We start from the raw sequence: 11,841 nt of genomic DNA on the forward strand, positions 1-11,841 counted from the left end.
CCCACCCCAGAGGTGACTGCATCTCAGTGTAGGGTGAGGCATCCTTGGCTGCGTCATCTCCTAACCGCGTCTCTCTCTATCCCTGCAGGTGACCCTGCAGCACTCGGCAAACATCCACAAGATTGTGGGGCACTTTGAGCATTCGGCAGGCAGGGGCCAGGTGCCCAGCCCTACTCCCCCCCAAGAATGGGACCCAGCACTCCCTACTTTTTACAGAGATTAAAATGGGGCCAAGGGGGGCAAATCAGAGGAGGGGGGTCCAGGATCTGAGCAGGGGATGGAAATTGACTGGTGGGGGGTCAAGCAGCTGGAGGCAGGGAGAGGGGCTGAAGGGCAAAGTCAGGGAGGTGGGAAGGAGCCTGACTTAAGCCCAGGGGGAGGCGCTGCGCCAGAGGGTTAAACCCTGGCACAGGCAGATGCAGAGGGGTAACAGTTATCCCAGTGGGCTGAGACTCCAGTGTTTGCAAACATGGGGGGGGGAGCAGAGGGCTTTTTTATTTCCCCTCTCACAGGCAGCACCTCTCAGCATGGGCTTCCCGGGGCTGGGCTCTTAAAGGCACAGGCATCCCACTGCCTAGACACTGCAGCTCCTCTCTGATGTAACCTACTGAGGTGCTGCAGTAGGAGACTCAATTCAGTGAAACTGGGCATTCCCTATACGCCCCCCGGGCAGGGGGCTGTGCACCCCCTTCCCCGAATTTCCCCAACACCCCCTCCCTCAGTGGTCAGGTAGTTACATGCAGCGCTGCCAATGTTGTCACTGGTTGCAAATTTGAATGGAAATTGAAACGTTAACACACACTTTAAAAGCAGATACAACGTATGAAAACTACTTGTACCTGAGAAAGTAAAATAGGTTTGGAAAGTCTGGACAAAGCCGGGTTTCCTCACCCAGCTGTTGTGTTTGCTGACAATGTCGGTGCATTGGCTTCGGCAGTGTTGGCCAACCTTAGAATTTCAAGTGATGATTTGTAAGCGAGGTATGAATGAGCTCTCCCCTGGCAGCTACTGATGACCAGGGTTGGGAGGAGGATTTGGGACCAGACTGTATTTACATGAACTCACCTACTCTGCTGAGGTATCCAGCGGACAGAGCTGGGCTGCCTCTGCTCTACGTGCCTGGAGGAGGGAAGGTGTGTGGGGCTCCAGCCTGGGACTCTTCCTCCCTCCTGCCAAGCCCTGACTATTAATCCCAGCCCTGGCACTCCTTTCTTCAAGCGCCGTGTGGGCCAGAGGAAAAGTGTGGTAGGAAACACAAGGGCCAAGCTTGTGAACATCAGGTGCAGCAGCAAGAATCCCAACTATCAGGGTAGCAAGTTCTAGAGCCCTAACCCATTGTGGCCATCCCAGCCAAAGACCTGGCCCTAGGAGGTGTGAGTCACCCAGCAGGAGGGGAAAGATTCACTCTTACACAGCTGGAGACAGGGAAATTGAGCTCTGGGGCTTTACCATAAGCATCCGTGGCAAGTTTGTAGAAATTTTGGTGGTTCCCAGAACCCGCCCCCAAACTCCACCCCCACCTGCCTAAGGCTCTGGGAGGGGATTTAGGGGGAAGGTCTGGGCTTCAGATCCTGGGCTGGGGATTAGGGTGCAGGAGGGGTGCAGGGTTCAGGATGGAGTTTGGGTGCTGGGTGCAGGCTCCGGCAGGGTTGTAGGAAGGGGTGAGAGGTGCAGGCTCTGGGGGTGGGAAGGAGTGTACCCTCTGGGAGGGAGCATAGGGCTGAGGATGAGGGATTCATGATGCAGGAGGGGGCTCAGGACTGGGGCAGAGTATCAGGGTTCAGAGGGAGCTCAGGGTTGGGGGTGTTGGAGAGGCTCAGGGCAGCCTGCACTAGGACTCTGGGGCAGCAGTTCTGCCCAGAATCCCTCTACTCCAGCAGCAGGAGCGAGACAGGCCCATGCTGCTTTTTGTCAGGCAGGGACGCACCACAGAGGGGGGAGAGGTGCCAGGGCCCAAGGGAAAGAGACCCATCTCCAAATATTGCTGGAGCAGGGCCCTCAGCCCTGAATATTCCTGGAGCCTGAGCACCACAAATGTATATAACCTGCCGCCAATGACCACAAGATCCCACTGAGATTTGAACTCAGATTACAGGATTCAGAGTCCTGAGTGCTGCCCATTACACCATGGGACCAGCTTGTGCTGCCTTCTCTGCACATCGGTGACCCTCATGGGGCTGCTTGTGTAAGGGGGCTCTTGGCCCTTTACTAAAACTTAGTGTGTGTGGGGGGGTGGTTGGTTGGCTAGTTCCCAGCACCAATAGAAGGGGGAAGGATCAATGGGAAATCAGGACCCTGAGACTGACAGTCCCCAGGGACAATGGGGAGAGGCCAAAGCTCCAAGTTAGCCGCACTGACAGGCCAGGCAGTGCAATGAGGGAGTCACCAGGCCAGGGGGTCCCATCCTCCATGTGAGCTGGAACTGCCTGGGCGAGAGTGGGGCAGAGCTAAGGAGAGAGCAGGAGCCCGAGAAGAGCCAGGGAGCAGAGCTGTGCAGGTGTAGTGCCAGAAACTGCTGCATGTAGGAATTTGCAACCTGTAGCAGTTACAGATACCTGAGGTTGTTCCTATTTGCTGACTTGTCCTAATTGGCTAAAACTTGACAGTGGTTTCTCTAGCAAAGGCCAGTCCCTGGCCCCTTGGTCCAGACATCCTCCTTCATATCAGGCTAGGGTGACCAGATGTCAAAGATGAAATATCAGGACGCGGGGGGCGGAGCACAAAAAAAAAGCCAGAGGGCCCCCCCTGCCACCAAGCGGAAGTGGCACAACCCCATCTCCAACCAATTCTCGGCTCCAACCTCTGCTACACCCCCAGCTCCCCCATCCCCTCACTCCTGGGCCCAGCCTGGGCTCCGAGCTCTGCAGCCAAGCCATGATATGGGCCCCTCCTGCAGCTCCCGGGCAGGGGGTGAATCAGGCAGCTCCTGGCAGGAGCGTGTCCACCCCACGTGTGTCTCCGCCCCCTGCCCACCTGGGCCCTGCCTGCTCCGCGCTGCCCCCAGCCCCACTGCGCTGCCCCGCACACTGCCAGACCCACAGGCAGCAGAAGCGCCAGCCCCCCCAGCACCACAGGGGCACTCAATGAACTTCCTGTGGGGAAATGGCTCCTTGGCGTCCAGCTGCTAGAGTGAGAGCCAGGAGAGAGCAGTGTCTGGCTCACCGTGGGGGAGAGAAGAGACCTGATGGGTGCGGATCTCCCTCAGTCTCCCCCGCAATGCTGGTCAGTTGTATAGTCACTGCGATAGTCACTGCTTCCCTTCAGAGCCGGCCCTAGAGGGATCCGGGGTCTGGGACAAATCCCCTCTTTCCTCTTCAGGCCCTGCCCCCACCCCACCCCACCTCTTCCCAGCTTGCACTATTCCTCTCCCTCTCCCACCTCTTCCCATCCCTGCTCCTTCCCCTCCCCACCCAGTGCCTCCTGCACCCCACTAAACAGCTGATCACTGGCAAGTGGGAGGTGCTGAAGGGGAAGAGGAGGAGCTTGTCAGCAAGGCCTGTAGTGGGCAGGGGGGGAGCTGGCTGCCAGTGGGTGCTGAGCACCTAGTTTTCCTCTGTTGGTTCTGCAGCCCCATAGCTCCCATGGAGTCGCTGACTTGGCTCCTTTCGCATTCTAGAGAGAGGGGCAGAACCAGGGCTATGGCTGATCTGTGGGGCACTAGGTGAGTGGCAGAGGCTTCAGGTGCTGAGAGTTTGCCTGACCCCTCAGGGACACAGTGTGAGGTGGTGCCCCAGGGATCTCTATGAAAGGAGCAGAACAGGATTTACTTGGGGTGGGGAGAGAATTGAGTGTGTCTCAGGGGGTTGTACAGAGGTATTGCCTGGGTGAGATACTGGCTAAAACACAGGCCTCGCTGTGAACAAGATTGGAACCTGCGCAGGGGAACCCTATTAGAGTTCAACTCTAATGCCTTAACCACTCAGACATCACAGCTGTGAGCACAAAAATCCCCCAATGCCAGAGAAACTGGTAAAGAATCACAATGTCCAGGCTTGAAGTCATCTGAACTACAGAATTTCCACCGCAAACCTGGCTCCCAAAGCACAGTGGGGATTTTAGGTTTGTTTTCTTTGCTTAGCCATGTGCAGTGGCACAGAGAGCGCGTTTAAAAGTCTCCCCTCCTACAGAGCGGGAATGGGAAATGATTCTCAACTTCAAGCTTGATGTGAATGAAGATGTCTGGACCACAGGGCCAGGGACTGATCTTTGCTAGAGAAACCAGTGACACACGGAACCAGGCTAAGGAAAATGTTTCCTGGAGCCAGTAACTGGATTAGCAGCAGTATTGTGTAGAGAAATGTCTCACAAGAGGAGTCAGTGCGTTGGTGGTTTGGTAGCAGAAGTCACAGCTACAGCGGAGGAGGTCTAGCTTTGGTTTCTGGCCAACAGTTTTATTGTCTCCAGATTTCAGTAGAAAAATTCAGACCGAAACTGTGTGTGGTGGGGTTTCTCTGGTTTGTTTTGTTTTTCTCATTTGAAATGTCCTTGATCATTTTTCTGGGAAAACTGTTTGGACAAGGCCAAGGAAGAGTCAGAACAATTACAAATCTCCATGAGAGTGAGGGGGCCTCTCAGCGCCGGGGGAGGGATGGAGATTTTCATGGAGGGGAGTTGAGGAGATAAATGAAAGGCTTTTGCTGCAGCAGAGGGGGCCACTTGGCAGTTTCATTTTTACCAAGTGACTCCCCCCGACACACACACACACATTGCTCCCCTGCTGCTGCTGCCCCAGCTCAAACCCCACTGTCACCCCCAGCATGTGACCTACAGCTTCACGCTGACAAAGCCCTTATCTATCAGAGACAAAATCCCCTCGTCTGCCCCTGAGCCCTCTCCTCATCCCACCCCCAGAGCCCAGGACAACCCCGACCTAGCCATGCCGCGGAGTCGGGCTTAATCTTCAAAGCTGAGCGCAAAACCTTCAGCCGGGCACGTTTTGCTCCCTTCCCATCTCAGCCCAAGTGGCAAGGGAGAAATGGACTAGACACGCCTGCTCGAAGATGCCTCCCTCCCACTTCTCTATAGCCTTCTGTGACATTATTAATATGAACTGGGACCGTAGAGATCATTGTTGCCACCACTGTTATATATGTGCAGCAAATATTGTGCAGAGGTTGTCGTGTAAGGTGTCTATGACAAGGTTATGATTTGCTGGTTATAATTATGCTGGCTGTATGTGTGTACCATTTTTGTATTTGAAGTTATGAATATGGGCTATGTACTTGTATCTCAAATGTATTTGATTCCAAGTAGCCTCAGTGTCATCGGCCCCCAACTCCTTCAGCAGGCCATAGCAAAGAGACCCCCCTCCACTGTCCTGGACTCCCTGGGAGGTGCCTCCCACCCCCCGCCCAATGGAGCACCAAGGATTAAAGTGGCAGCATCTCAGGCCAGACACCTGAGTTGGGGACCCGCCCCCATAGCACTGCTCGAGGGCCTGCGTCTGGGGTGTTCACAGCCCCCTCCTCACCCGAGAAAGCTGGGGTAAACAGAAAGCCTTGCTTGCTAAGATAGGCCTGGTCAGCAAATTGCCAGGTGTTGGAGCTAAGAACTAAAGAATTGTGTCTTATTCAGAGTTTATTGCCATATACTTTCACTGTTTCTTTGCTTTAACACCTACGAATGTACCTGTTGGACAATCAAAGGAGTTGCTCCATTCCTATGGACCCCAAATCAGAATTCAACATGTATATTTTATACTAATAACATTTTATAAAAGTATTCATTAAATGTTAACTTGCTGACTTGAGACCATGTGCGGAGACATTATGTAACCTGCTAACCATTGGCTTATCTTGTCTTGCTGCAAAACCTAAGCTGGGGTGCGAAACTGCCTACCCTGTCACTTTCCCCCACCCATGGAAAATCTATATATTCTATTGTAATCAATTAATTGACAGTGCCTCTGAGCCTAATAAGCAAGGTGTCACTCTGCCAGCGCTGTGTGCAATAAACTCCTCTGCTTGACCTCTACACGGTGTGATTTACGTCCTTCAGAGAACAAAGAAAGAAGTGGAGGCCAGGTGAGCAGGTTGCCAGGGAAACAGAACAAAGGACAGAAGAGGGACAAAAGGACCTGGCTGAGTTGGGCTGTTGGAAGCAAGGAGTCTGCTGGTTTTGGGACTCAAGGGGAGAGCCCAGGCTCTGAGTTTTGGGTCTCATGGAGATGGACTTTGCTGAATCTTCCTACTTCCTGTGCTAACAAAGAACTTTCCCAGGCTGTATTCCAGACCACTAATAAACCTGTTTTACAACGCTGGCTGAGAATCAGTGGGGATTGTGGAAGTTGGGGGTGCATGACTCCTTTGGGGGGTGTAAGGTTTTCCCAGGTGTCCTGCTAAGGTGACTCACTACAGGAAGCTCCTGGCATGGAACGGGTGCTGAAAGGTCCAAGGTCAGTCCCAGGTCGTGCTGAAGGCAAGGAGGTTTCCCCCAGTGACAGCGTCCCCTGGGCAGTGTCACACTGATGAGGACTCTGCCTGGGTTTGGCTCAGAGCTGTTCCAGAGCACTGAGCCTGTGTCAGCCCCCCAGCATGTGACCTGCAGGCGCCACTCTGGCAAAGCTCCCTGTCCCTGGGCTTTGGCATTACTAGCCCCTGCTTAGTGACTAGGGGTCAGTTTAGGGCAGTGATTCCCAAAATGTGGGGCATGCCTCCTAGGGGGGCACAGAGGAATGTTCATGGAGGCACCTCAGGGTTGAGCCAGCCCCCATGGAGGTCAGGGAGGGAGCACCACTCAGTCCCACTCTGTCCCAGCACTTCACCTGCCTTACCCTCAGCCTGAGCCTGAGCCTCTGGCCCAGAGGCGACCCCCTTACCTGTGTCTGCACCCCTCTCCCCAGCAAGCCACAGCCCCACTCCCAGCTCTGGTTCTCAACCATAGTTTCCAGGGGGGCTTAGCCATGGATAAGAAGGCACAGTGTGAAAAGTTTGGGGACCACTGGTTTAGGATGATGTCCGCAATCACTTCTATGCAGTCCAATAAAAGCTATTCCTCACCCACCTACCCCTCCATCAGGATGGACTAGGCATGTTCTGCTGCCCTTCACTCATACAGGAAGGATAATAACATTTCATTCCACTCAATCCTAAAGTGATTTGTAACCCAACACCTGCCAAAACTGGTCATTTTGGGGAAGCGGCCCCATCATGCTGCATACCTAGGCAGAGTAGGTGTGTCTATGCAAACACTGTATGTTCCTGAAGTCTTTCCCACAACTTCTCACTAGATGTGAGGGGGAAGCCCATTCAGCCCCTGCTTTTGCTTAGTATTTAAAAACTCCATATTGTCCCTTTCACTGCCAGCCTTCTATTTCTCCTCCTGTCCCTTTCTTAGCAGTTCAGGTGAGGTGGCTGCATGGTTAAGGTGATAGACTCTTAATCCATTGTTCTTTGCATACATGGGTTCAAATTAAATCCTCATCAGATGCATTTAGTTTTCACCCCTCCTTTACAGACAACTATCTCCCTCTTTGGTACAATAACAGACCCAACAATGTTGCTTTTTGCAAACAAAACCTTCTCAGAAACTCCAGCCTACCTTGCTTTAAATAAAATTTCTAAATCCCAGATTTCTAAAATAAAAATTCTCTAGTCCTGTATTTCTTATTTTTTTTTCTCAAAAGGTAACATCCTCATAATCTCCTCCAAACAGCCTGGGAGCTTCCCAAATAATTAAAAGACCCTCATCCTGAGCAAGGCCACAACCGTGAACCAGAACTAGTGTCTAGGCCAAGTTGTTCTGAAGGAGGCAACTCAACATTTTCTCCTTGCTTCCCTTGGCAAAGTCCGAGTGAGAAAACAAAATCCCCCAAACTGAAAATTTTCTGCTGAAATACCAATACTAGTCTGTTTGGGGACTTTGATTTGAATATTTTATTATTATTCTCTTCTGATTTATCTTAGTTCAGTGTTTGTCCTCCAGATGTGTTTACAGGTACTGAGTTGTGGGGGAGAGAGGCCAATTCATTATGTCTCTACCCCCATTTCATAGTTTCTTCCAACTTGCTAGGAAGCTCCTTTGCTACGACGTGAGACAAGCAGTGTCCATTGTTCTAGGCTATCTCGGAGAAGTCTGCATTGTACAAGGTTCCTGGGATAGTCCTTGGGAGTGTGGATACCTTCAGTGGGCCAGCAGCAAGTTTGACTCCTCCATTGTCACACCTGAAAGGCTGGTGGTGGGCATTTCTCAACCTCATAACATATCTCAGTAACGCACGCAAAGCAAAACTTCATAACTTCTCAACCAATGAGAGCACACACAATCCAACAAGATATTAATGTTCAACAGATCAAGACTTTTAAAATGATACATCACCAGGCAGACTTTGTACAAACCATATGATCATTATATGAGAGTGGTGAATATGGGGCTTCCAGGGTGCTGCTTTGAGCACAGCGCGCCACACCTGGGCTTCCATTGCAATGGAGACGTACCCTTAGAGTCCATCTCTCCTGGGATAAAGATGGCAGCAGGGCTGGTCTGGGTCATCTGACTTGGGCTCATGGAGCTAAAGCTGAGAGGCTAAAAACTGTGGTGCAGATATTTGTGTTCATGCTAAAGCCTGGGTTCAGAAACCCTCACCGGGCCTCAGAGGTTGGGCTCAAGCCCATATGTCTGCACTGTAATTTTATAGAGGTTGGGAGGGAGTTTAGCAAGTGGAAATGGTAAAACCACACTGAGGGAACTGGACCACTGAGCTATCAGCTCTTAACACCCAAACTTTCAGTAACTCTATTATCAGTGCCTGTGAGTGTAATTTAAACCACAGGTCCATCTAGCTCTGAATCTTGTCTTCTGACAGTAGCGAATACCAGGTGCCCCAAAAGCCACTCCCCAAGGCACTACTGGGAGTTGAACCCAGGATCTCCTGTTTACAGGAGAGATACTTTAACCAACTAAGCCATGGTGCCTACTATGATTTAAAACGTTGTGTTTGCCCACACCTGACCCTCTGCCAATCCCCACTGGGCCCTGACAAGCGTTGCTCGTGTTTGGATTCTGTAAAGCAGAGGAGCAGGTGAAGTTTTGCTCCCAAGGTGTGTGTGTGATTCTTTGGACAGGTCCATACTACAAAATTAAGTTGGTCTAATTACATTACTTAGGCTGGCAATGCAGTTCTATCAACCTAATCCCAGTGCAGATAGCAGCTCAGCTGTTAGAACTTTCTGGAGCTATGAAAGGGGAGGGGCCCAGCCTCTGTAGCAGGAATGCAGGGCAGGAGAGTTCAAGGCGGGCATTATGGGATACTGGTGGAGGCCAGTTATGGTGATATAATGACCAGCAGCATTTACACTGACAATTTGTCACCTTAAGTTTGCTGCACAAAGCTCTAGGCCTCTCGTTGAGGTGGTTTTATTTTGTCACCAAAACAGGGCAGTTTTGTCACCAGACGTGCCATTGCAGTGTGTACACCAGCCACAAGCTGCCATCCGAGGGAGCGTTGTGTTTTTCACACACCTGAGCAATATAATGATGCTGAAATAACTTTGTAGTGCAGACCTGGCCAAAGATTCACACACACACAACCTGCAAGGAAAACCTCACCTGCTCCTCTGCTTTGCAGAATCCAAACACATGCAAAGCTTATCAGTCCCCAGTGGGGATGGGAGGGAGTCAGGTGTGAGCAGACACTATATTTTAGCCACAGGAAAGTACCATGGCTTAGCTGCTTAAAGCCCCTGTTTTGTAAACAGGAAATCCTGGGTTCAACTCCCAGTAATTCCTTGTTGAGCAACTTTTGGGGCACCTGGTATTGGCTGCTGTCAGAGGACAAAACACAGAGCTAGAAGGACTTTTGGTCCACCCCGGTATGGCTGTTCTTATGGTTTAAATTACACTCACAGGCACTGACAATAGAGTTACTGAAAGTTTGGGAGTTAAGAGCTGATAGGTCAGTGTTCCAGGCTGCTTGCAGATGACCCCTCTCTCTGGGACAGGGGCAGGTCTGGGCTCTCACACCAAATGGCTCATTGTGGCTGCCAAAATCTGTGAGCAGCTCATTTAGTTTCCACCGAGGATTGAGTCCTGCTTCGTGCACCATGTGTGAGAATGAAAATCCTAAACCACCCTTTGAAATAACAAATGCAGCAGGCGTGTTATTGTCCCTGCCTCAAAGCAGACAGACCAATGGAGAAATGCCATTGAGTCCACGGTAATACTCCACTGCCATTTTACCTTTTTTGCTTGCGAAACTCCCTCCCAACCTTGTGGAGTCCAGAGCCCCAGTATTCAGCCTGAGCGGAGATGTCTACACTGCAAATTTACCACCCCACAGCCCAAGCCCTGGGAACCTGAGCTTGCATGGGACAGCCCTGGGTGTTTCATTGCAGTGTGGACATATCCTAGCATTATGTCTGCACTGCCATTAATGCACCCAAGTCACTATTCTCAAACACTGGGTCAGCTGATTGAGGCTTGTGGGGCTTGTGCTGCAGGGTTATAAAATTACAGTGTAGAAACTTGGGCTTGAGCCCAGCCTCCGAGACTCCACGAGGGGTGAGGGTCTCCGAGTCTAGGCTCCAGTCTGAGCCCCAGAAATCTAAATCAGATCATCCAGGCCAGACAGGCCACAGGGATTTTGTCACAGTACAGATGCCCTCTCAGGGTATGTCTACATTGCAACGTAAGCCCAGGGTTAGCAGAGGTCATGTCAGCAGCCCCAACACATAAACATAAACCATGAGGAAAAGATCCACCCCCAAATAAGCTGGCCAGTGTCCTTCTCCCTACGATTCGTAAGTCCAGCAACCAAAAGTCCTTTAACATGAGCCATCCCCTCTCTGCACCCTACTCACAGCTGTTGTCCTTAGTCAGTGCAAACCCAGAGGTGTCTCTGTACAGTTCACCTGCCATCCTGGGTGGAAAAGGGCAAAAATAAGAAGGCACCACACTCACTATGCTGTCTAGGGACTCACTCATCCCTCCATGGCCACCCTATCCTAAAGTTGGTCTAACACCTAAATTTTAGTATTAGGCCCCAGGCCCCAGCCCACTTGGCTTTGGAACCCCTGTCCACTGCCTAGCAAGTGCTATTGAATTGAGAGTGAGTCCCTCAATAGGGATCTGCCAATTACAGTTGTGCTGCCCTCAATTCACACAACAAGGATAACAACCCTTTATTTCTCCTGCCCCAATAACAAGGAGACTGGGAATCCAACACCAGCCAAAAGTGATCATTTCGGCAAGCAACCCAACATATTTCCAACATACTGTAAAATCCACATGCAGATTCATACATGAAACCTTGCAAGAAAATCTTCCTGAGGGGGGTCTGAAGCACTTGCTGCTGGAGGGAAGGAGGGAGCTGTGGGTTCGGATTGAGGGGCACTGGGAATAGGAGGGGGCTGTGGGTTGGGATTGAGGAGCAGTGTGAGCACGAGGGGCCTGTGGGTTGAGATTGAGGGGGCTGTGGGTAGGGGATAGGAGGAGAAGGGGGAAGAGGAGTAGGGTCTGGTTGGGAGTGAGGAGCAGTGTGCATAGGAGGGACTGAGGACTGGGATTGAGGGGCACTGGGAAAAGAGGGGACATGGGTTTAGGCTGAGGAGCATCCTCGTTAGGGGATCCAGCAGTACAGGGGAAGGCAGCAGATGATTGTAATTCCTTAGGGATATTCTGTGTTTGTATGTGTGTGTGTGTGTGTTTGTGCAGGGAAGGAACATGCTATATGCCCAGAGGCCTTTATTCTTCCAGGCTGCAAGGACAAAGGGGCTGTCAGGAAGTTGCCCCTTCAAACCCACACACAAAAAGGCATTTCTGAGGAAAGGGAAAATCCTGAAGAGAAAAAGTACCATCTAAGAGGTTTCCAGAAAGACACTCTAAGATGTTGGCGAGTAGTTTATT

The 11,841-nt window shown here is 51.4% G+C and overlaps 2 non-coding genes across 2 annotated transcripts; both read right to left on the reverse strand.

Annotated features, from left to right (window-relative positions):
• Positions 1–2,063: 2,063 nt before the first annotated feature.
• On the reverse strand, positions 2,064–2,135 carry TRNAQ-CUG. Its single transcript has one exon. It is a non-coding gene; the product is annotated as a tRNA-Gln (tRNA).
• A 6,703-nt stretch (positions 2,136–8,838) lies between these two features.
• TRNAT-UGU lies at positions 8,839–8,912 on the reverse strand. The gene has a single exon. It is a non-coding gene; the product is annotated as a tRNA-Thr (tRNA).
• Between the last annotated feature and the right edge of the window lie 2,929 nt (positions 8,913–11,841).

Source organism: Gopherus evgoodei, unplaced genomic scaffold (assembly GCF_007399415.2).
Source record: "Gopherus evgoodei ecotype Sinaloan lineage unplaced genomic scaffold, rGopEvg1_v1.p scaffold_165_arrow_ctg1, whole genome shotgun sequence".
NCBI classification, from domain to species: domain Eukaryota; kingdom Metazoa; phylum Chordata; order Testudines; family Testudinidae; genus Gopherus; species Gopherus evgoodei.